Raw genomic sequence first — 23,263 nt, 5'->3', positions numbered from 1 at the left:
CTGTTCATGACAGAATACCACGTGTAGTGTCCTTTCATAAATTTATGACCACGAGTGGTTATTCTTGACATTGGACATAGCACTTTTTAGCTTTCTAGGATGTTTTCATGTATATTCTCTTCTCCTAATCAGCAGTTTTTGCAACTGTAATGGTGTACTGTAATTGTAGCAGAGCTTAACAAAAGAAGTAATGGATACTGTAACAGCTTTAATTTGTACTGTACCATATTAATGAGAATAAAGTGGTCCTTTAGGATGAACTCAGCAATCACTTCAAAACTGAATTACAAATATATTATCTTTAAAACACATACATTAATTTTCATTTCAAAATACTGTGGGGAAAATGGGCCTGCTGGAGATGTTGTTGGGATGAGGATGTCCCGAGGAACTTTATCACTTCGCTATATTCATAACCTCTGTAAATTCTTCTGCATAGTAGAGCGCAGACCATTCTGATGAATAACGCAGTGATAAGAGGAAAAGTCTTGGTTGTCTTCTTTCATTAGAGTAACTGGTGTTTTTTTCTATCAGTGGTGATGGACAGCAGTTTTCAGGATGATTCATCCTTGGATTTTTGTATGGTGAGCTATATGTCTTTCCATCTATTGTGAAATGTTAATTAATGTAATAATTATGAGTCCTTACATAAATGTTTTCTATCTGTCTGGTAAAATCTGGCATTCACCAAAGCTCATGAACTGGTAAAGCTATGCTAGGTGCACTCTAACCCCATGTCATGTACTACTGCTTGTGGTTATTGCAACTGCAACTTTACTTTTTTTGTGAAGTTCATGTCTTCTTTCGATCCAGAATGGTTTCAGTCACTACATCCGTACACTCCAGTCTTCATGCACAAGGGGTACATATTTTCTGAAAATCCACTGCAAATTTCAGTTAAAAGTTTTTGCTCATCACGCTTTGAGGGACTTATCATAAGTCACTTCCTTCTCAGTGCCCAGCTTCATAATTAGCCTTAATAACCAAAACATCCTCAACATGTTATACAGTGCGCCCTTGTTCTTTGCTGTTAATGCGTTCCAGGAACCATACACGATTAATGAATTCCGCGATAGAGCGACAAACTATTTATCTTATTATTTACGGTAACTTAAACGTTTATGACCCTCCCTATACTGATATTAAACCACCTTCTATCTGTATTACCTTTTCCCCACACTCTTACAGACTGTTTAAAGAACTTTTGTGTCTCACGTAAGGCTGGGACTCACGGAACTGACCACACTTCCGAATGCCGTCAGCCGGAATGCATGTACGGTATCACGTGACTGCCTACCAAAAATCTGCAAAGAGGTGAAGTCGCAAGTTTTGATGCACGAACGTGCGAGGGGGCACTGTATCGAGCAGATTTTGAAACACAGTCCAATGGACCTCATTGCAGGGCGTTAACAATACGTTCTATATTTCCATTTTTTTGTAGACGAGATGACTGCAATTGTCTCCACAGCGGCTTATCTGCCCTGTGGGTCTGCTGTAGCCAATCTTAGCCTGTTATGAGTGAGAGGCGGGGTATATCCCAATGAGATGCCAGCCCATCAGGAGGCTGTTCAATCACCCTGAAAGACTTGATATTTACTATTGAATTTCCTACTTCTTATATTTTCACGTTTTTTAAAATATACATGTAATATAAATCATTCCACTTGTTTTGACATCCCCTAAGTAGATAACATTTTTGCCATTTTACATGAGTTCATTTTTTAAAATTATTTATTTGTTAGCAGGATTACTCTAAATGTTCTGAACAGATTTTTGATAAATATTTCAAGAATGGTGGAGTTAAAATTAATTTTTGCATCTATCCATCACTCTATCCATCCTTCCATACATGCATACTTACATACATACAAACATACTGTACATACAGATTAGTCCATACCTTCACACCAAAGTTTTTTATAAAAATAAACATTTAGCATCATTAAAAACTGCCCATGTGCTTTTCTTGCATCATTATGTCCTCTCTCCTCATGGGTATTATTGTTTCATCAATTTATAAGTAAGGCACTCCAACATGATCGACTTGGCTTTTCTATTGTATTTTCAGAGTTTTATGAGGTGTTTGATCCATTGGTCTCCAGGTGTTCAGTATATTATTACTAAGCCAGTCAGCAATGAGTGCTCCAACAGACCTCAGCCGTATGGCTTAGCATGGCTTCTCTCTGTTTGGCTGTTTTATGAGGCAGAAAATGTGTCCACAATGTAACTGTTTTATGATGCATTTAAAGTTTGGCAATGATATGGGAGTCATTCTATTGGGTACTTGTAAAATCGATGTGCCAGGCCAGACTGGAGCCAGAGCTGATGTTTAGCTGCCCTCTTTGGCCCTTTGAGATCGATAGAATAGAAGATCGTTCATCTAGCAATGCTTTGGTTCACCTAGCTAATGTGACTTTAAGTGCAATAAAGAATCACACTTTCACTGCATGAGGGAATCAAACCCTGTCATCTTATGTGACATATGGAAGTTGCTGTAGATCTATTACTGGAGAGGTTCCTCCCCATACAAAGGATCAATACTATTTGTTCACAGGAAGACACAGCATCATTTTTATGACCTCAGCAATCAACATTGAGATTGATTGTTGTATTTTGAAGCTGGTCGATTGTTAATTTGTTCATTCATGCATCCAATGACAGACAGATTAATGTAGATATAGATATATCTCCCGGTGATTCTTTGAGTCATAAAATGACTGGTTGAGATTTACACTCTCACACACACACACACACACACGCACACACGCACACACGCACACACGCACACACGCACACACGCACACACGCACACACGCACACACGCACACACGCACACACACACACACACACACACACACACACACACACACACACACACACACACACAAATCTGTGCAGCACCAAAATAATCATCCAAACTGCAGTGTGTACCAGCATATCAGCAGCTTCTGTGTGAATGTTTGGATTTGAAATCATACACTGAAAGTGTCCACTGAATGCTTCGCTCAACAGAGTGGTCTGGTAAGGACACTGAATCTAAAGCTAAGCTATAATTGAATATCAACAGGAATGATAATTCTACTCCAGACCTCTGAAGGACAGTCCGACCTTGCGATGCTGCTGCTGATAGACAGGCAACACGGAGATCTGCCTGGCTAATTAGATTAAAAAACATGGATCCCAAGGGATGGAGATGTGACAAGCACATTGATTCACTACATCTCCTCAATTTCTATCTTTCCCCTGATTGTCTCCTTCCTTTTCACGCCTCCCCCTTCACTCACCACATTTCTCATTTTATCCTTCTCACCATGCTGTATATGTCAGCTTACAGTCATTCTTCTTTCTTTCTTTGTTGTGACATTCCATTTCTCGATCTTTAATAATATTGAAGAAATTATGTGAATTATGACATTATGGTAACCAGTGAAACTGATTATAGTATATATATATATTTTTTTTTAAATAATTTGAAGAATAATGATGGAGACATATGCCATTTCTCTAAGACATAACGTCATTTCAGCTTGTTTGATGCATGAATGGACCTGGTAAATTTTCCATCTCATCGTCAGTGGAATAGTGATACATCTTGACCCCTTCAAATGTCATGACTGAAATCTTCTCAATCTTTAAGGCCAGGATATTAATTATTAAATTATAATATTGACATTGGTGATTCATGCCTTTAGACTGCTAGAGTAAAGATATACTGAACATTAATTTCTCAGGCTAGACTGGAGCCAGACCTGATGTTTGTTTGCTGTCTTTTACCCTCACCTTTGTTTTCAATAAATGGGGCAAAAGAAAGCAGGCCCAATCTAGGTATTAGGATATCCGTGAGATAGATACAAGATTTTTCGGCGATGCTTTGATACAGTATATTTAAACTGACTTACAATAATGTGAGAACCACACCCTGCTTGTGTTTTTTTGACACTGAGTTTTAGGGCTCCATCTTCTGCCCAGTTTAAATGCCATTGCTAGAAGAGCAATGATAAAACCATTTTCAGGACCTGCAACCACATTGTTTAACTATGCACTTGAAGCTATTTGTGGTATGGGAATGTTGGCCACAAAATGCAGTGCAGTCAGGTCCATTGCTATGACTGTATTTTCACTCAAACAAAAGTTCCTGCATCACTGAGCAAAAAAAGTCTGTAGTCATTAACACAGTGTTTTTCTTGCTTTGTAAAGGGTGTATGAGATGGCTTTACATAGTTCATAGAACACATATATTAGTGATACATGGATCAACTAAGAATCTTAACCTTCTTTTGGATTTTAATGGAATTACAAAATTAAATTAGGATCAAACATATTGATTAGTTTAAAGAAAATATCAGCATATTAAGGTTTCTAGATTGAACTTAATGCCTAAATCTTGACAGTCCAAATGTGTATAGTTTAGCTTTTTCAATACTGCAAGTACTTTGGAAACTCAGGAAATTCCTCTTGGAAGGATATTTTCCGGTTTCACTACCAAGATGAAGAAAGGCAAAAATAGCAAAACTATTTAAATGTCACCAGAGTTAACCATGTAGTAGTTAGCAAAAGACCATAATTTAATCCCCTAAAGGCCAAACCAGCAGGACAACCCTACTGAGTTTAGGCTTCAATCAGTGCCAAGCACAGTAAAGTGCAGATGCATCAATTCAAGAAGCAATGCAGAAGTAAGAGGTAAAATGAACTAAAATGTGTATTCATCACATCGTCTCCCTGACCCTGCTGTCTAATTCAGCCATTTCCTGTTAACAAGGCTTCAGGTCCAGCACTGTTTAGAGGGACAGACTGAAAGGACACATCCTATTTGCCTGACAGTTAATCACTATAGTCTTATGCATTGATTCCAGACCAAAGAAAAATGTCAATGACCAAATTAGCAGGCAGCAAATGCTTGCTTTTTGAGATTATATAGATGATCTTGATGATTGTATAGAGGATTATTTTAATTATTTCATTATTCCAAGTATTTTTCTGAAGGAGTAATCATGTAGACAGTCTCTTATAAACTGTTGGTCTTTCCTTAAGGAGGAATGTAATCCTGGTAAGACAAGCACGTTCAGTGATCCTATTTGATGTATTGAGATGAATGAAATTTATCTCATCTTAGAGCACACAGCATTCCTCCGGACACAAGGGAGGGAGCGAGAGACACTCATCTGTCTGGTTAACAACTGCAGTCAGTGTCTTCTTTAATTATAACAAAGTCAACAGTTCCATTACAACCCCTTCTTATCTGTCTTTCCTACTGGATTGTGATATTGGAACAAGGCTGGGGTTTTTGTCTCATCTACAAACTGCCGCGTGGGTTTCGCCCTACATTAGAATGCAGTAAGCATTCGCAAGAAGACAAAGAATGGAGATGTCCAGCCAAAGCATATCTCCATGATTATTTGTTTTCCCTCTGATAATTTGACTCAGTACTCTAGTGGAGCAATCGTTGCTCTATTTGAAATTGATTTCCTTGACATCAAGGTAGAAAGGGAACCAGTAGCCAGTCAGCTGGGAAACCAGTCAGTCAGTGTCAGTCCAACCATTCAGTAAGACAGGTAGTAGGAGTGCAGTATCTATCAGAGCATGAAGGCATTTCTTCAAAAAAATTAGCCAGCTGTTCAGCAAATAAACAAGACAGTCAGTCAGTTGGACAGCGTTCCATTCAGGTAGTCCATCTGCATGTCGGCCAGTTCGTCAGTCAGAGGTTGATTTATGAAGGATGGGTCAGTCAGTCATCTCCTTGTCATTTGTGAAATTGGCTCTTCTGTAACACTGATGCTGTGTGTCTCTGTGAAGGCAGTGATTGATGAGATGATAAGTGTAACAAATGATATAGTTCAATCAGCGCAGTTCTAAGGCAAACAGTTACTGCTTGTCATTAATGACTAACATTTAACAACGGCCATAATATCACCTAGTAATGTAGATGAAAGCATACAAAGTCTCAAAACATTTTTGGAAATTATGTTAAATTAAAATTGGAGCAGTCGATGTTTGAGGAGTGGGTTTATGAATAGAAGATCAAAGGTTTGCTTTAGGAAAACCAGATGGGATAATCTGGCGTCAACAAGACGTCAATCCCTGGCATCACACTGGCCAGGAGCGACAGCTTTCACCTTCCTGTGTAACCCTCTGTGTCAGCAGTTGGTCATAGTGTGTGTGTGTGTGTGTGTGTGTGTGTGTGTGTGTGTGTGTGTGTGTGTGTGTGTGTGTGTGTGTGTGTGTGTGTGTGTGTGTGTGTGTGTGTGTGTGTGTGTGTGTTTGTGTGTGTGTTGGGGAGCGGGGCTTTGAGCAGTTGTTGTGTCTCCATCTTAGAAGAGACACAACAAGTGGAGTATTTAATGACTATTTGAGCAAGTAAATAAGAGAGGATGTTTTTTTCCTAATTTCAGGCATCTATAAAAGCAGTTAACCCTAAACCACTCAAGCACAAGATTTAACAGAGATAGCACAAATTTAAAAAAAAATCACTTTCAGAAATCCTGATTTGCCAAAAGGTGACAAATACTCTTTGAGAGTCACTTCAGTTCCTTGTACTAGTCAGGCAACAAAGTTTCATTTTATTGTGCGACAGGTAAATACATATTTTACCTGACTTTTCTATCCAATTTTGTTCTAAAAGAATTTACAAAATACATGGAGAAAAAAGAAAAGCTCACTGGTTATTTGTCTTTATAAATGCATAGAGATATCCAGACATGGTAATTGTGTTGTTGAATGTACCATGAAAAAAACTTGAATTGGACATTTGTTACTTTTGGATATTTTTTAAATTAATCTTAGTAATGTTTTATCACTGGCCAGTTTTTAAGGTAGAGAGAAAGGAGAGAGGGCAAGAAGAAGGTGACAAGATTTACAGTGAGGCTTTGGACAGGACAAATATGGCTGGATGGTGTCCAGCAGGGGAAAGGCAGAACTGAAGGGGATCAATGCACGTAATTAACTGATGATACAAGGCCTACTGGCACAAAGCTTGTGTTGTGTGTTTTCAGCAAACTTTGGGCTTAACCCATCACTACTACATGTCAAATAAATACATGTTAGGGCAGCAGAGAAGGCCTTGCTGGCCCTGACCGCCCACCACTTGTTTGACAATATATGTTTTGGAAAATATGTGTGTGTATCTGTCTTGGTATTATGGATTGTCTGTCATATCAAGTTCATTGTTGCGAGTACTGAAAACCTTCGGTTCAACAGTAACATTCTTGAGTGAGCACTGCTATCAATCATCAATTAATTGATTGATTAATCTAATTAATGTAACAAGCAATGCACATCACTTTCATTGGCAAAAAACCTCTCCAGAACTCTGACAGAAATGTGATACTAACTACAATGATTTATTTTATTTGTTAGAACTGTGGGAGTGCATACGATGTTATAAACTGCAACAAAATTACTTTTGTCACTCAATTGTATTCTATATGCCTCAGCATGACAATGGAAAGTTTAATTTATAAAAGAAAACGGAATTAATCATACAACAGTGGCAAATGCAACCCAGCAATGCTTACACAGCATTAAAATACTGATCGAGCAGCTATGACACATTCCATATTCCCCAGCTTTCTTTAGGCTGTTGGTATCTTAACATTTGCGCTTGAACAAAAAATAAATTGCAGCTGAGGCTGCAAGGTTTTGCTGTAATTTCACCATAAACCAATAAACCAGACATTTTTAGAAATTCAAAACATAGTACTCTTCAAAAGTTAATTTACTGGCGATCCAACAATCTGTTGGCTCATTTACACAACCTGTTCAAGGCGGGGACTGGTGTGCCCTTGTTCCGCCCCACTGCTCTGTATAATGAGGCTTAATGGGGGGGTTTGTGTTGTTCCACCTTTGTGATGGCAGTGCAGGTAATGGCAATGCTAAATCGGACATATTTATAAAGGTGGAAAGGAAGCATGGGCCCGTGGCGTTTTGATCAGTATTATGTATGCGGCCCACAAATGGAAAACTTAAAAAATAGGTATTTGTGGGTGCATTGCACTGTATGACATGGAGGTTGATTCTTGTATCTGTAGTTTTGAATCTTGCAGGGAGGTCCTCGAATTGATGGGCTCCCAGCTGATGAGGGCCCTCTAAGCTTCTTTGGAGAGCATAAATGCCACTCCCTCCGTGTGCGGTTCATTCTCATCTTCGTGTCCAGAGTAGAGGATGGACCCACCATAAGATCAATTTGACTTCTCCTGTCTGGAGCCATCTAGTTTCACACAGGCCGAGGATAGAAATGTTGTATCTCCTCATCTTATTTGAAATGACTGTCATCTTTGGGTTTCCTAGGAGATAAATGGTTCCAACGCACCCTCTCCACATGCTTTTTGGTGTGCGTCAATTTTGTCCCTTTAGCTTGTATGCTTGAAGAGCCTTCATCTCTTAGGTTGTCGGGTTTCTTTCTCTTCATCAATGTTTCTGCGTTGTCATATGGATGCTGTAACCAAAACTTTTTCTGTCCGGGGTTATACAGTTTATAAAGTTTATACAGTGGACAAAAATGTTGTTTTTAAGTAAAAACCAATGATATGACCAAGCATAATCACTGGCTATACCTTAACGTTACAAAAGCACACTCATTGTTCGCACCCCAACCCCAACCACCCTCCCCTCACTGTACATGTTTACTGTATTTTCATTTTCGTCATCTCCAAATGATCATTTTCCGTACTGCCAGTGTGTGTGTGTGTGTGTGTGTGTGTGCGTGTGTGTGTTTCCTGTGTACGCGTGCAAGCGTTTGGAGTTAAAAGTAATTTCCTACGGGAATTATTTACATATTCATTTATTTTTGATTTTTTACACACACACACACACATACACACACACACACACACACACAACGTGTACTGCCATCACTAAAATATACATTTTGCATACTTCCTTAGTTTGCTGACATTTTTATTCACAGGCTTTCTGCAAAATGTCACACACTTCAAACTCATGCACTTGGTTTATAATATTTGTTTTCATATGTTTTGTATGAAGTCTGATATTATTGTTTTATCATGGAATGTCCACGGGTTCACGCTAGTATACACACACACACACACACACACACACACACACACACACACACACACACACACGCGCGCACACACACACACACACGCACACACACACATAACCAACTACTAGTGTGGAAAAAGTAATTTCTCATACAGGGGATCATATAAGTGTGTGGGGCCTGTAGGCAAGCAAATAGTGAGAGGTAGAGTGACGGACAGCTTCTTCACGTTCTGTCCAATGAGCAAGTTGTAGGGGGACAGTGCCTTGCTCAAAGGCACCTCGACAATGCTCAGGAGTCGAACTGGCACCTCACCACTGGCATTTCACATTCTAAATGTTTTGGTCTATATGGGCCTTGAACTAGCCACCCTCTGTTCCCCACCCCAACACCTAGTGGACTGACAAATCTGTGTGCTAACAAGTCGATTAACAACAATCAGACGTCTATGTTCCTTTTAATCATAATTCAGATTAATTGAGAATAAAAAACAAAAAGTGATTGTAATTAAATAAATAATGTAATAAATAGTAATAAAAAAAAAAAACTTTCAATGTAAAGAAATTTTCAGATGTCTTTGGACCAGGAAGGAGAATGGTAAACCATTTAGGACAATAGGTTGTCTGATCTGCGGCCAGCAGAGCCCGCATTTTGAAGTGTCCTTGTAGAAAATGAAGAACTCCAGTTTGCCTCCAATGGCTGTTCCTCGGATGTTTGTATTATGATGGGAATGACTACTGACCCTGAGGAACATAATCAGCCTAGCATGGTAGCCTCTGCCACCCCTCTATAAATGTGCGTATGAATGAGTTAGTGCTGGCTTGTTTTCTGAAGCAGATTTGGTGGTAAATCACACAAGAAAGGAGCGATATAAGAACAGTCCATTTATCACCATGGTGTAAAGTTAAAACAATGGAATGATTTCCCATCATCAACAAAAAATCTCTCTCTGATTCTTTGGATATTAGAATGTACTTAACTGTCCTTCAAGACATGCTGCATATATCCAGCTATTTTTTCCCCTCTAAAACTGTATACCTTTGTTTAACCCTTTGTTGTATTTCAACTGATTTTTTTGATTTCTTTATTATTTCTATGTTTTTAATTGTGACCAATGACAATGCATCAGTTATTGATGATAATATTGCAGAAAAGTGACAGTGAATAAAACATAGGGGGTTGGAATTCAATACTTACTCACCTCTGTATATACATTTAGTGAGCTGAATATTTCAGTCATTATAATCTCAGAAACAGACCATTTATCCTTGGATGGCTCCAAAGGATCCTGCTTAATGGATGCAAACTTGCTTACCTTGAAGTCATGAAGCAACTCATCTGTAAAGGCACTGATTTCAATTCTGCCTGCAGAAAAGTGTCCATATTCAATATGTGCAGACATACAGCAGAGACATTTTCATTTTTCAGAAATGACAACTTTGATGAGCATATATGTCAGATGCAGACATAACACCATTTCCATTTATTTTTTTGCAGTAATATCTATATTTCAAATATGACTTACAGTTCATGAAAATCCAAAGAAAAATTACATTTCAAAGTATGAATAGAATAAAATATTAGAATATACTGTATGTATTTTTTATATATAGAAGGGATCCAACCCATCCAACTACCGGCCAATAACCTGTCTCACTACAACATGGAAGCATCATGGCGGCTAAGATGAGTAGTCACATGGATCAATATATGAGCGAGGCACAGAAAGGAGTTGGTAGTAACACCAGGGGAGCCAAGCACCAGCTACTGGTGGACAGAGCAGTACACAGAGACTGTAAGAATAGGCAGACCAACTTGTGCACCGCCTGGATAGATTACCAGAAAGCCTACGATTCAATGCCACACACGTGAATACTGGAATGTCTGGAACTGTATAAGATCAACAGGACACCAAGAGCCTTCATCAAGAACTCAATGGACAAGTGGAAGACAACCCTGGAGACTAACTCCAAGCCAATTGCCCAAGATAACATCAAGTGCGGCATATACCAAGGGGATGCACTATCACCACTGCTGTTCTGCATAGGCCTGAACCCCCTCAGTCACATCATCACAAAGAGTGGCTACGGATACTGATTCCGAAGTGGGACAACAATCAGCCATCTCCGCTACATGGATGACATCAAGCTGTATGCCAGGAATGAGCGAGAAATTGACTCACTGATCCACACCACCAGGATCTACAGCAACGACATAGGGATGTCTTTCAGATTAGACAAATGTGGCCGGATGGTATCAAGAAGAGGCAAGATGATCAGAACTGAAGGGGTCGACCTACCAGGAGGCAGGATAGAAGACATCAAGGACAGCTACAAATACCTTGGAATCCCACAGGCTAATGGCAATCATGAGGAGGCTGCAAGGAAGTCATCCACAGCCAAATTCCTCCAGAGAGTAAGGCAAGTCCTGAATGGCAAGAACAAGGTCCGAGCCATCAACATGTATGCACTGCCTGTCATCAGATACCCCACTGGGATCATTAGCTGGCCAAAGGAGGAGATAGACGCCACATATATCAAGACGAGAAAGCTCCTCACCATGCATGGAGGGTTTCACCCCAAGTCCGGCACCCTGAGGCTGTACACTAAGCGGAAAGAGGGAGGCCGAGGACTAGTGAGCATCAGGGCCACTGTCCAGGCTGAGACATCAAAAATTCAAGAGTACATCAGGAAGATGGCCCCAACAGATGAACTGCTCAGTGAATGCCTTAGACAGCAGAAACCTGAGGAGGAAGAGGAGGAGGAGTAGGAGGAGACAACATGGACGGGACAAGCCCCTACACGGCATGTACCACCGTCAGATAGAGGAAGTGGCTGATATCAAGAAGACCTACCAATGGCTGAATAAAGCTGGACTGACAGACAGCATAGAGGCACTGATCATGGCAACACAAGAACCGGCCCTAAGTACAAGAGCAATAGAGGCCAATATCTACCACAGTAGATCTGACCCAAGGTGCAGGCTATGTAAAGACACCACAGAGACAGTCCAGCATGTGGTAGCAGGGTGTAAGATGCTCGCCAGCTCAGCATACATGGAAAGGCACAACCAAGTAGCTGTGATAGTGTACAGGAACATCTGTACCCAGTATGTACTAGAAGTACCCAAATCCCAATGGGACATACCACCGAAGGTGGTTGAGAACAACAAGGCTAAGATCCTGTGGGACTTCAGCTTCCAGACTGACAAACAGCTGCTAGCTAACAAACTGGACAAAGAGCAGAAGAGAGCAGTGGTGATAGATATGGTGATTCCAGCTGACGCGAACACCAAGAAGAAGGAACACGAAAAGATTGAGAAGTATCAAGGGTTGAAAGAACAGCTGGAACATATGTGGAAGGTCAAGGTTAATGTGGTCCCCGTGGTAGTAGGAGCACTTCCAAACTGGAAGAGTGGCTCCAGCAGATTCCTCGAACATCTGAAGCCTCAATCCAGAAGAGCGCAGTCCTAGGAGCAGCTAACATACTGTGCAGAGCCCTCAGGAAATATATATATATATATATATATATATATATATATATATATATATATATAGTATATAAATATTTCCTCAGTAAGAACTGACTTCATCTTCCTCATTTTCTTCCTTTCTCTAAGGGTGTAATTTTCATGAATCTCAGATGATCAATTGTACATTTGTATAGTAAAATATGTTGTAATATACAGTATATGTCCTAAATCATTGAATGCAGGGACAAACTTTATATACAATGCCACATAGAGCTGCGCAAGAATGTCAACAGCAGAAATTATGTAACACATTTTAATTTGAATAATTTCCTTGACATTTACCAACCCAGCCAATCAGTAAAAAAAGCACAGCACCTCACATTCCTAAGAAAAGCTTTTCTCAGATTTTGAGGCAGCTGACTCCCTACCGATTAGAATACTGTTTGCTTTCCACTCTAAATTATTGAATGTCACTTCCTGCGGGAGCAAATTTTCCTTTGTATCAATGTCCATATCTGAATTAAATTTAACCAAACAGCATAAATCAACAGCATTTCAGCAACAGGTATCAGAATTATTTTGTCTTTTCAAGACCAAACTATTGATTAATAAATACCTATGCATCTGTACATACAAAGGCACTCTGGTGCTTTTTTATATCATGCAAATTTCAGAAAATCAAACTTGAAAATCTGCTTTGATGTTACAGTGAAAACAGTTTGAGTTCCCCCGTGCTTACACAGCATGTCACTGGTAACTTGTTTTCCTGGTTGATCTCTTAGTTGACAATCTCTTGGGCCTCTTTTGATTCCCCCTGGCACAATTTGCTCTGCAGTCAGATAACAGACTGCATGACTATCAAATCAACCAGGAGAGACTATTTCACCCATACTGATAACATCTCCTTCCAGCTTTGTTAGCCGTTGCAACATTCAGGAGCTGCCATTCAGGACTCCTTCCCACTTATTTACAACCTGCAGAGGATAAGAGACAGTGCGAGACATCTCTCATAATACACTGAAATGTTTGCTAATTCTGTTGAGTTCATGCTTTATATAGTATAAACAAGCTGAAATATTGCACCAGTAAAATTATCCTTAAGTGGCCTGTATGTGATAATGTGTGGTAAAAGACAGAAACTTCCATCACTAATAAAAACTGAACATTGTCATCAAATGTCAATGTGAGATTTAGAAATACAATTGTTATGTAACACCACAAAAATGAAACAACATACATGTTAGCATTGTACTTAAAAATAAAAGTTTTTTGGTTTCTGATTCATTTTTCACATATTATTTATTCATTATTATGTTTATATCTATTTGTGTTTTAAATGTTGGTTTGAAGAATCAGACACAGTAATTCAGTGCTTCAAAATTACTTCGACACAATATGAAAGAGCTATACAGTGGATGAGCTGTGGAGAATGGGACATTTTTATATGAGTTATAGTCCCTCCAAAAGTCTGTAGATGAAATGAATTACACCTCCTTAGTTACTTTCATTTTCTCCTAAAATAGTGTGCATGCTCACCTTTGCTACTTCAGATGTAGTTCAAAGAAAAAAAAAAGCATTTTTGTTTAAACTCTGTAGATACTTCCGACTGTGTTACCTACATGTTGCCTTTTCTGTGCATCTAAACTAATCTGAGTTAGTTAAGATTACAGAGATTTGGAGATTACTGTCATCTCATTTTTCAAGAAGATGAATACATGAATTATCCACAGAGAGATTACAATGTTTTGAAATGATAAGTGAGTAAGGTTTACCGGCTGTGTTTCGATTTGTGCCAAATAATGCACAAATACTAACGGTATATCAAGTCTCAACTGTGTTGTGCTGGAATTTGACCATAGTCACGGTCAGAGAAAAGTGTTACGTGTTATTACTGAATAAAATGGAATAAGCATTTTGACAAACAGTAAAGGCCTGAATGTTACCAAAAACTCTTGCAGTTTCTCAGCAAGAAACTGCATTACTGAATTTAAAATAGCTTTCAAGTTATTTTAACATTTAGAGAAAGAGCGCAAACATGACTTTAGTTATTGCAGAGTAACAACAGGGGTCACAAATTGTTTCTCGCAATGATGTTGTCTGATAGAAAGAAAATTTTAACCACTGGTAGACCTTCAGATGATAAATAAATCTTTGTGGATGCAGCTTTGTATTTTATGTGGCTTTTATGACCCTGTCACTCCTCAATCTGCAGACTCTTCTGTTCAAACACATGTAAACTGTCTATCTCATCTGGAACCAGCAGTCGTCCCTGTACATCAGAATGTTTATTCATGACACAACTCGCACTTTGGCATATCAAGAGGTTGCTGGAGAAAGAGTTGCAGAGCACTGCAGATTTGCACACTGCCAAAATGTCAGAGACAGACAGATACAAAGAAATAAAAAATTCCAAAAATTAATTTTTCCCCAATGCTTGGAATTGTAATATGAAATGAATACTCAAGCCTTTACACTGTGTGTGTAGCTGTGGCACATACAAATCAGCTCATCCAGGTGACAGCTGGAGCACTGCACATTTCAAAGAAATAACCAAAACGCAAATTCATCAAAGATGTGCAAAGCAGAAATGTCACATCCTCTAAAACAAATTTTGTGAATCCTGGGACACCAGAGTCTGTGGTGATGCACAATATCTTCAGGTAAAAGCTTTGAATTCTTGCCTTAATTTGCTCAAGGAGGGCAGACGAGGACACAGAACATACAGACGGGGAGGGAACACTCGAGGCTCACAGTGGAATTGTGAGCCTGTCCTCAATGTGGGTTCTGTATTTGAACATAAAGATCTGAGGAAATAGCTTTACTTCTACAATGCTAATAGGGTCTAAGGTTCAATATGCTGAATAAGTAAAATGGGGAAGTAACATCATATTTGCCAGGGAGTGTCAATTGAGCCTTGATACAGAATTCAATTTTAAAATGGAAAAATGACTTTTTCCTGCCACAGATGGTCTCATTAGACTGTTGTATATTTTCTTATTTGGCTAACTTTGGCCATAGAAGAAAAAGGGATATTGAGTTGATGTCATGGCTTGAGCACGACTGGGACGGGGAACCCAAAAGCACGGCAGACAAACGGGCAGGTCAAGAGTCTCAGAGCAGGTTTAATAACGCAGGCAGAGGTGAGGTTCCAAATAATCAGTCCAATAGGGAGAGGTATCCAAAAACAACAGGCAAAAGGTAGAATCTAGAATCCAGCAGGGTCAGGCACGAAACAATCAACAAACCAGGCAGACAAACCAGATGAGGAGCAGACAACAGGCTGGGTCGAGAGAGCAGATGGGATTCATATATGGTCAACAAAGCAAGCAGGATACGAAGGCTGCAGAGTCAGGGCGAACACTAAACAATCTGGCAGGGAGCAGAAGGCTGAGCTGGCATTTGTAGTGGGGGGACAGACTGGGGAGTGGCTGAAGGTGTGTGGAGAAACGGCAGGTGCAGGGAATGAAGTGATTGAGGATGAGACAGGATCTGGAATGATATATGTTAATGGCAGGAAAACAAACATGAAAATCATAAGACAGAGACGTGACAGTTGAGGGTGTGTGTGTGTGTGTGTGTGTGTGTGTGTGTGTGTGTGCGTGCGTGTGTGTGTGTGTGTGTGCGTGCGTGTGTGTGTGAATGAGAGAGAGAGAGAGAGACTCCCTCTATAGAGGAAATGCTGACTATGATTCAGCACTGCTGTATTGCTGTTGAAGTATTCACAATATGTCACAACCTTATCCGAGATTTCAACAAAAATATCCATGTATCACCTAAAAAATGAAAGAATGTCTTTTTAAAGCAGTGCAGATTGGACAGTTTGTAATGTGCACAAATGCACAGGCCCTCATAAACGCACACGCACACGCACACACTCCACAGAGATAAATATCTTATAAACGCCTTTGATCTCCCAGGGGAATGATTTATAAAAAATCAGCAGTCAATGGACTATAGATTTTGACACTATTTTCACAAAGTTATACAGTACTGGCAGTGGTACTCTGCACCAGAGAAGATGAAGAAAGAGAAGAAGAGTCATCAGACATCATCATTATTCACAGCCCTTGCGGTAATTGGGGCTTAATCGCTCAATCATACACCCATAATCCTAGATCAAGATACCTTTATAGGTTGTAGGCCTATACTTCTGCACAGCAGTAAAGTTGAGCTGACTATCAAGGCTTGTGTAATCAGACTCCAAACTTCAAGATTTGCTACAGGTGTATGTATTAGAGGGCCAAAATAAAGAGAAGAAAATGGCTGAGAGTTTGGCATCAAATTTCAAGTCATTTAATATGTCATTGGACAAATCACAGCCGTTACATTGATTCTAATCTGTACTTGCAGTAATTCTATTTAATGTAGCCACAAGAGGACACAAGCCAGTGTCTTATTGTGCCGGTCCCAAGCCCGGATAAATACAGAGGGTTGCGTCAGGAAGGGCATCCGGCATAAAACTTTTGCCAAATCAAACATGCGAATCAAACCGATGACTTCCATACCGGATCGGTCGGGGTCTGGGTTAACAACGACCGCCATCGGTGCTGTTGACCTACAGGGTGCCGCAGGGTAGTGAAAGTTGACCTACTTGCAGTACAGTAATTCTATTTGGGCATGTTGAGTTGCCAGTCACCATACCTATGGTATTTAGGCATAATATAAACAACATAAATGAACTGGAGGCTGTCATCTATGAAGCATCAGCTTCCCCACTGAGGGACAACAATGAAAAACTTAATGAGTGGAGCTGCATGGGATGCTTGTGATTATCTTTCTTTGCGTTTCTTCAGTCTCAAGTTTTTTGTGTATTTTGTCAACTTTTTCTCTTAGTTTTTCATAATCTTTGCTTTAAATCTGCTTTATGAATCTTCTTAAAATGTTTCTCAATTTAAAACAGAGCAACCATAGTTGTCCTCTTTAACATCATGAATGAAGTGGCATTACGGGAAAGGTCCCAAGAAAGATCCTGGTGGAGGAAACATCCCACCGACCAGGCTGCATGACTGTTTTACTCTTTGTATGGCTTGTATGGGAAGCTGTATGGTTTCCCATGTCTACCTCAAGTAACTGAACAGCTTTAGTTCAATGTCGTTTGCATAAGGTTTTTTTTCCTTCACCTCCAAAGCCTCCAAAGTCCAAAGCCTCAGTAGAGTCTTTCCACTTTGCACATAGACACTGATGAAATATTGATATAGAGGCAACATTTGAATAAAAACTGTAGGAATCTGAAAGAACAACATCTATCTCACCAATTGTTCAACTTACAAAAATAGTAAAGTCAAGTCATGTCTGTAAAATGTTTATTTATTGGCATGAAATACAAATGCAAAATTCTGTATCCATTTAGTCGTCTGAGCAGGCACCTCAATGCTCTGTGCTTTAAATGGGCAAGAAACAATACTGCGTGCTACAATCAACATTCTACCAATCCTGAGGTTCAATTGAAGAGACATGCGGAGGCTGAAAATGAACGGGGCCTGATTAGCGTTCTAGTCAGACCCCCATGTGTTACATCAGCAAACTCAGCCTCCCAGCTGAAGGACAACAATGTCAAAACTGAGTGAGTAGAATTACTCCAGATATTTGTTTTATATATACATTTTTCAGCCCAATGTTGTCTTCTTTTGAGTGTGTGTGTGTGTGTATATTTATCTTTTACCAGTCTTGTTTAATACTTTGTCTTGGATGTCCTATTGTTTACTCCTTGGGGTTCATTTTACATTTTATCTCCTCTGCAGCATTGTGACCTCAGTGAATTCCATGGGCCAGGAAGAGATACAGTCTGTGGCCAGGAGTAATGTTTTAGTTGAAGAGGAGGTCAGTGATGTCCAGCTTGGTCACAATAAAGGCAACACAACAGAAATGCTTAAGGAGCTGAGATTGTGTCAGTGATCAATGATGCTACAGACACAACACCCAACATGTCATCTGAGGAAGGGCTGCATCATGGCTTTAGTAAACAAGCAGAGTTGTCCTGAAGGGTTGCTGTCTCATCCTGTACCAAATAATTTATAAAGCTATTCAAGATGGTTTGTAAATTCTTCAAGTGAATATGCTATTTTTTGCATGTTATGAGTGGGTGACTTGGCCCTCTTCAGCAGCAGCTGGCATTCCCATTACAAATGGCTATACAGAGTTTGGCTTTTCCATTCTACTTGGTAGAGACAGTTTGGGCACAACAATGGATGTTTCAATATGTTGAATTGATTTTATGATTTTATAATCGATTGGTTGATCAATTGATTGATCGAACATTGATAAAGTAGTACACACATGAACATTTCAACCCTTTTTTGGCCTCTGATGAATACCACCATTGCAGAGTTGTTATGCAAATAAGTGATACAATTACTATTAGTTCATATTCTTGTTGACATGAATCCAAGTTATGTAGTATAATCATAAGGTGATATTACAATTAACCTGAGACTGTTTAATGTCCATTAAAATCCTTGTACATTTAATAAGCACATATTTATGCTATGAAGGAAAAACAGGACTGATAATCTCTGTGGAAACATCTGATATGTTGCACAACAAGTGTCATGATCCTGTTTGTTTAGTGTTTTATTTGCTTCCTCATGTTTCATGTCTTCTCTTCCTGTTTTATTTTGTCATCACTCACCCCTGTCTCTGTCCCAGGTTCCTGTCTGCCCTGCCCCCTCCCCGTCTGTGTGCACCTGATCCCTGATTGTGTTTCCCGCACCTGTCTCCTATCACCCCCATCAGTCCTGCATATATTCCCCCTATGTGTCTTGTCTCGTCGCCAGTTTGTTGTAGTTCATAGCTCTCGTCCCAGCCCTTGTCATAGTCATAGCTTATTGTGTTTGAACCTTGCTCGTTTGTTGACCTTGCCTTTTCGCCTCCCGCCTTGGATACCTCTGCCTGGATTGACTGCTTTACCTGTGACAATGGCCGATCTGGCGGATCGCTGACTAAAAGCACACACAAACATTTTTACAGATTTTGGAACTCAGTGTACACATTAGACGCTTATGTTAAAAGGTGCAGCGTTGATTTTTGAGAAATTTTAAGGCTTTTAAGCACTTCTTATGGTGCGCAAAATACGGCACCTACATATTTATATTTACAAGGAACGTTATTAACCAGTTCAGGAACTTCATTTTTTTGTTCTAACCGGTTCAGGAACATCAGTTTATGGGAGGAACACAAAACCGGAAACGTTATAATTCCGTTTCTGTTCGGAACGAACCGATCTGGGTCAAAGCCCTGGGCATGACTGAGGCCCCGTCCACACGATGACTGATTTTTTTAAAACACAAGGACGTGGAAGTGTCCAGAGTAGAGATAGTGAATATATTGGTAGAAGGATGCTGAGTTTTGAAATGCCAGGCAGAAGGCCTAGAGGAAGACCAAAGAGGAGGTTTATGGATGTAGTGAAAGAGGACATGAAGGTAATTGGTGTGAGAGAAGAGGATGCAGAAGACAGAGTTAGATGGAGACAACTGATTCGCTGTGTGCGACCCCTGGAGGGAAAAGCTGAAAGGAAAAGAAGAAGAAGGAACCAAGACTTGCTCAATTCTGTTCATTATGCCTGGTTAGTATTCACATAATCAGTCACGCACCAACTGAACAGCCACTGAGGGCAAGTTGGGGTTCTTGCCCAAGGACACTTTGTGCACTGACCTTCTGATAAATGGACAACTGCCAAGGAGTGAATATGCGAACTTGAACTTTGGTGACATTAAGTGTAAAATTGTGACTGTGTAGCATTGACAGGGAGACAGTGTCTGACATACATTTACTGAGCAGAAGTGATCTAAAGATTTATTTTTTAATAATGCAACACAGTGTGAATAAATCATCCATTTTAAATATCACAGGGCTTCCTGCTCAGCCTTAGACCTGCATTCTTTCAAATAGTCTGCAAAGGGTGAAAACATCAGTTGCATAAAAAGATGTGATTGTACATAACCATATGAGAAAATGACATTGGAGGTCTCTTGTTTTATTCATTAAATTTAAGTCTTGAATACAACATTCTTTTTATTTTGTGAAAATTTGTTTAGACAAAAATGGACACATGATTTGGGTTAGTCTAGCTTGTGATTGAAATGCTCAATTTATGAAGTTTTTTTAGAGTACTTGAATGGATCCAATCACTATAGAGAAATAAAAAATGTGTAGCTCGCTTATCAAAATATGGCCACTTCTGTTGCGAAAAGGACCACAGGTTGAGGTGCCCATAATGTGTAACGTGAGGTTCTAAAACATTGAAAAAGTGATCTTAAACCTAACATTGACAGATAAATTGTAAATACTGCATAATGACCTTGTCGTTTTGCTTCATTTATGGACTTGTCAACCTCCTGCAAGACCTGTCAAAGTAAAATGAATTAGGAGAGACTTAGTCATCGTTGTTTTCAAAAGTCCCGAGCTGCTTCCAAGTTTCCAACATCTCTGCAGCAATCCTCTGATGACCCTGTGATTGACAGGCCAGCAAATGTGGGGCAGTACCTGGGAGCAGTAGAAGCCAGGGATTGGATACAAGCTGTCTATGTGTATTCCAACAGGACATTGCCTTCCAGAGGAATTGGACTCACAGCAGTCCAAGGTTAATCTAGATGTCAACACCTGCTGAGTGTGCAGCAGATTGCTGTGGGGTGACATCCCCCATGTTCTCATCCACTGTGAAAACTTAATGTGGCAACTGATTCCACCCTCCCTCATGGGGGAAGTGTAGAGGTTGGTCTTTTCTGGGCAGTCATGCATAATGTTCCTTCTGGCACTTTTCTTGCTGAACTTCTTGCCTGCTTGATATCTTCTTTTTCAGTCTAGCTGCACTTTCGACCTATTTATATTCTCAAAAGCATGTGAAAAGTGTTTAATTTTTAAATAGGGTGAATTAATTTTGATTGAAAGCAGGAACATTATCACCTGTGATTCTTTAATTTCTCACAAAATATTACTTATCGAAAATTATGGCAGGACACCTCACTGTTGTAAATACAAATTTTAGAAAACATGTGCACTATTAAATATTAAAAATGATTTATTCACGGTACCCAACACATGACATAACTGATTTGTTCTTTTGAAAAGTCTTCAACCAAGTAATCTCCAACCTTCCGGTCTTACTCTGTATTTATTCACCATGGTACCCTCAGCAGATTGTTTGAATAAGATATTCAAGCCCTGAAAAAGTGTGCAGATAAAGAGGGTCCAGCATGGAGGGCAATTTATGGTTTCCATCTCTGCTGGATCAGTCCTGTAGTGGTTTTTAGGAAATACTGCATGTGTTATTCCAGCTTTAATGGACAAATCTCAGAGGAGATTCTTGAGTGAATAGTTCTTGAAGAAAATCATCAAATGTCCATTGAGTGTTAATTAAAGAATGTAAAAGACAATAACATTATATATAATGAGTTTTCCAGTGTCTAACTGATATTTCAAATTTTGATTATATTAATTTTGTTTCCCGATTGAAAGCAATAAAAATGTGTTTTGTTTCTGAAAATTCTTAGGATTATTGTAATTAAACAATAAGAGAAGCACAATTATCCATTTACGGTGAAACTGGAGTGTCAAATATTCCCCTTGACTCCAGCAGTTACCACAGCACAATCAAAACTCAAAAACTTAAACATAATGCTTCCATGAAACTAGGTTCATGAAATTATGTTGAAATTACAGCTGGATTTAAGAAAATTGTGACTTTAAACTTCTTTCATACAGTTACTACTATTTAAATAGCTGTGGTACGCCAAAGAAACCAACATTACTGGACATTATATAACATAAAACATAGTATTGCTGCATAGTATTGCTGTAAAAGACAATGCAATGAGTAAAGATACACATTTCTTTGCAGATATACCATTCTCTTGAGCACCTATACAAGCACTCTAGCCCTGGCTTCCTCAAACAGGGTGACACCTCACTCTTAAAAATATACTGGTTTTTGTGACAGAATTCCATTTAAGTTAATTTAAGTTCCAAGTGAACCAGTACTATATTTTACAGACCAATACAAACAAATTTGTATTGAAAATAAAAAAACATTCAGCGACGGATAATTCACTGGTGATCTGGAAAAAATTTTTTCCTGAGTCCACCATACATTTTTTTGGCCATATCTGTCAGTATCTGAACATTTTCAACAAGACATTTACTTACCTATTTTCTTATACACTAGAATGTTCAAGACTTACACAGGAACAACTAGAAGAGATCAAGGAAGATTGCACATAATAAACAACATTTCAAGAGATGGCTATCGAAAGATTTTGGATATTACTTGAGGAATACCCAATAGGTTGATGTAGCGTCATTGCAATTCTGCAGCAACACTACATCAACCTACTGTGTATGTCTTGAAATCTATTTTAGATTGGGGTGAAATGAGATTAACAGTTTGTGGTGGTGTAACTGAAAAAAGACAGGAATGCTGTTCTAGAATGTTTTGCACCAAGGTTCTATTGCAGTAATTAGAATACCTCCAAAAACGCTGTCTATGTCATCACTTGTCTACAGTAGAGTTGTTTCTAAAGATGCACTGTCAGAGCATCCGTCTTGAGTATGACCCACATGGCCCTGAAGCTCCATAGGACTCACCTAATCCCGCAAAATATAATTTCACTTTTGATTGCTACTCATTCCGTATAGTACAGTAACCCAACCCCAAGAAACCATCTCAAGTGCAACCACCCCCACTTACCCCTTTCCTGTACTGTGTTCATGTCTAATCATTCCAGCACACCACGTCCTTTACAATTTGTCAAATTTCATTAATTTTTTTTTGCAGATCAGCCTAATTAGATGGACAACTTG

This window comes from Antennarius striatus, chromosome 1 (genome assembly GCF_040054535.1).
Source record: "Antennarius striatus isolate MH-2024 chromosome 1, ASM4005453v1, whole genome shotgun sequence".
Classification (NCBI taxonomy): domain Eukaryota; kingdom Metazoa; phylum Chordata; class Actinopteri; order Lophiiformes; family Antennariidae; genus Antennarius; species Antennarius striatus.
The sequence above is the reverse complement of the archived record's forward strand: the minus strand, read 5'-3'. Positions refer to the sequence as shown.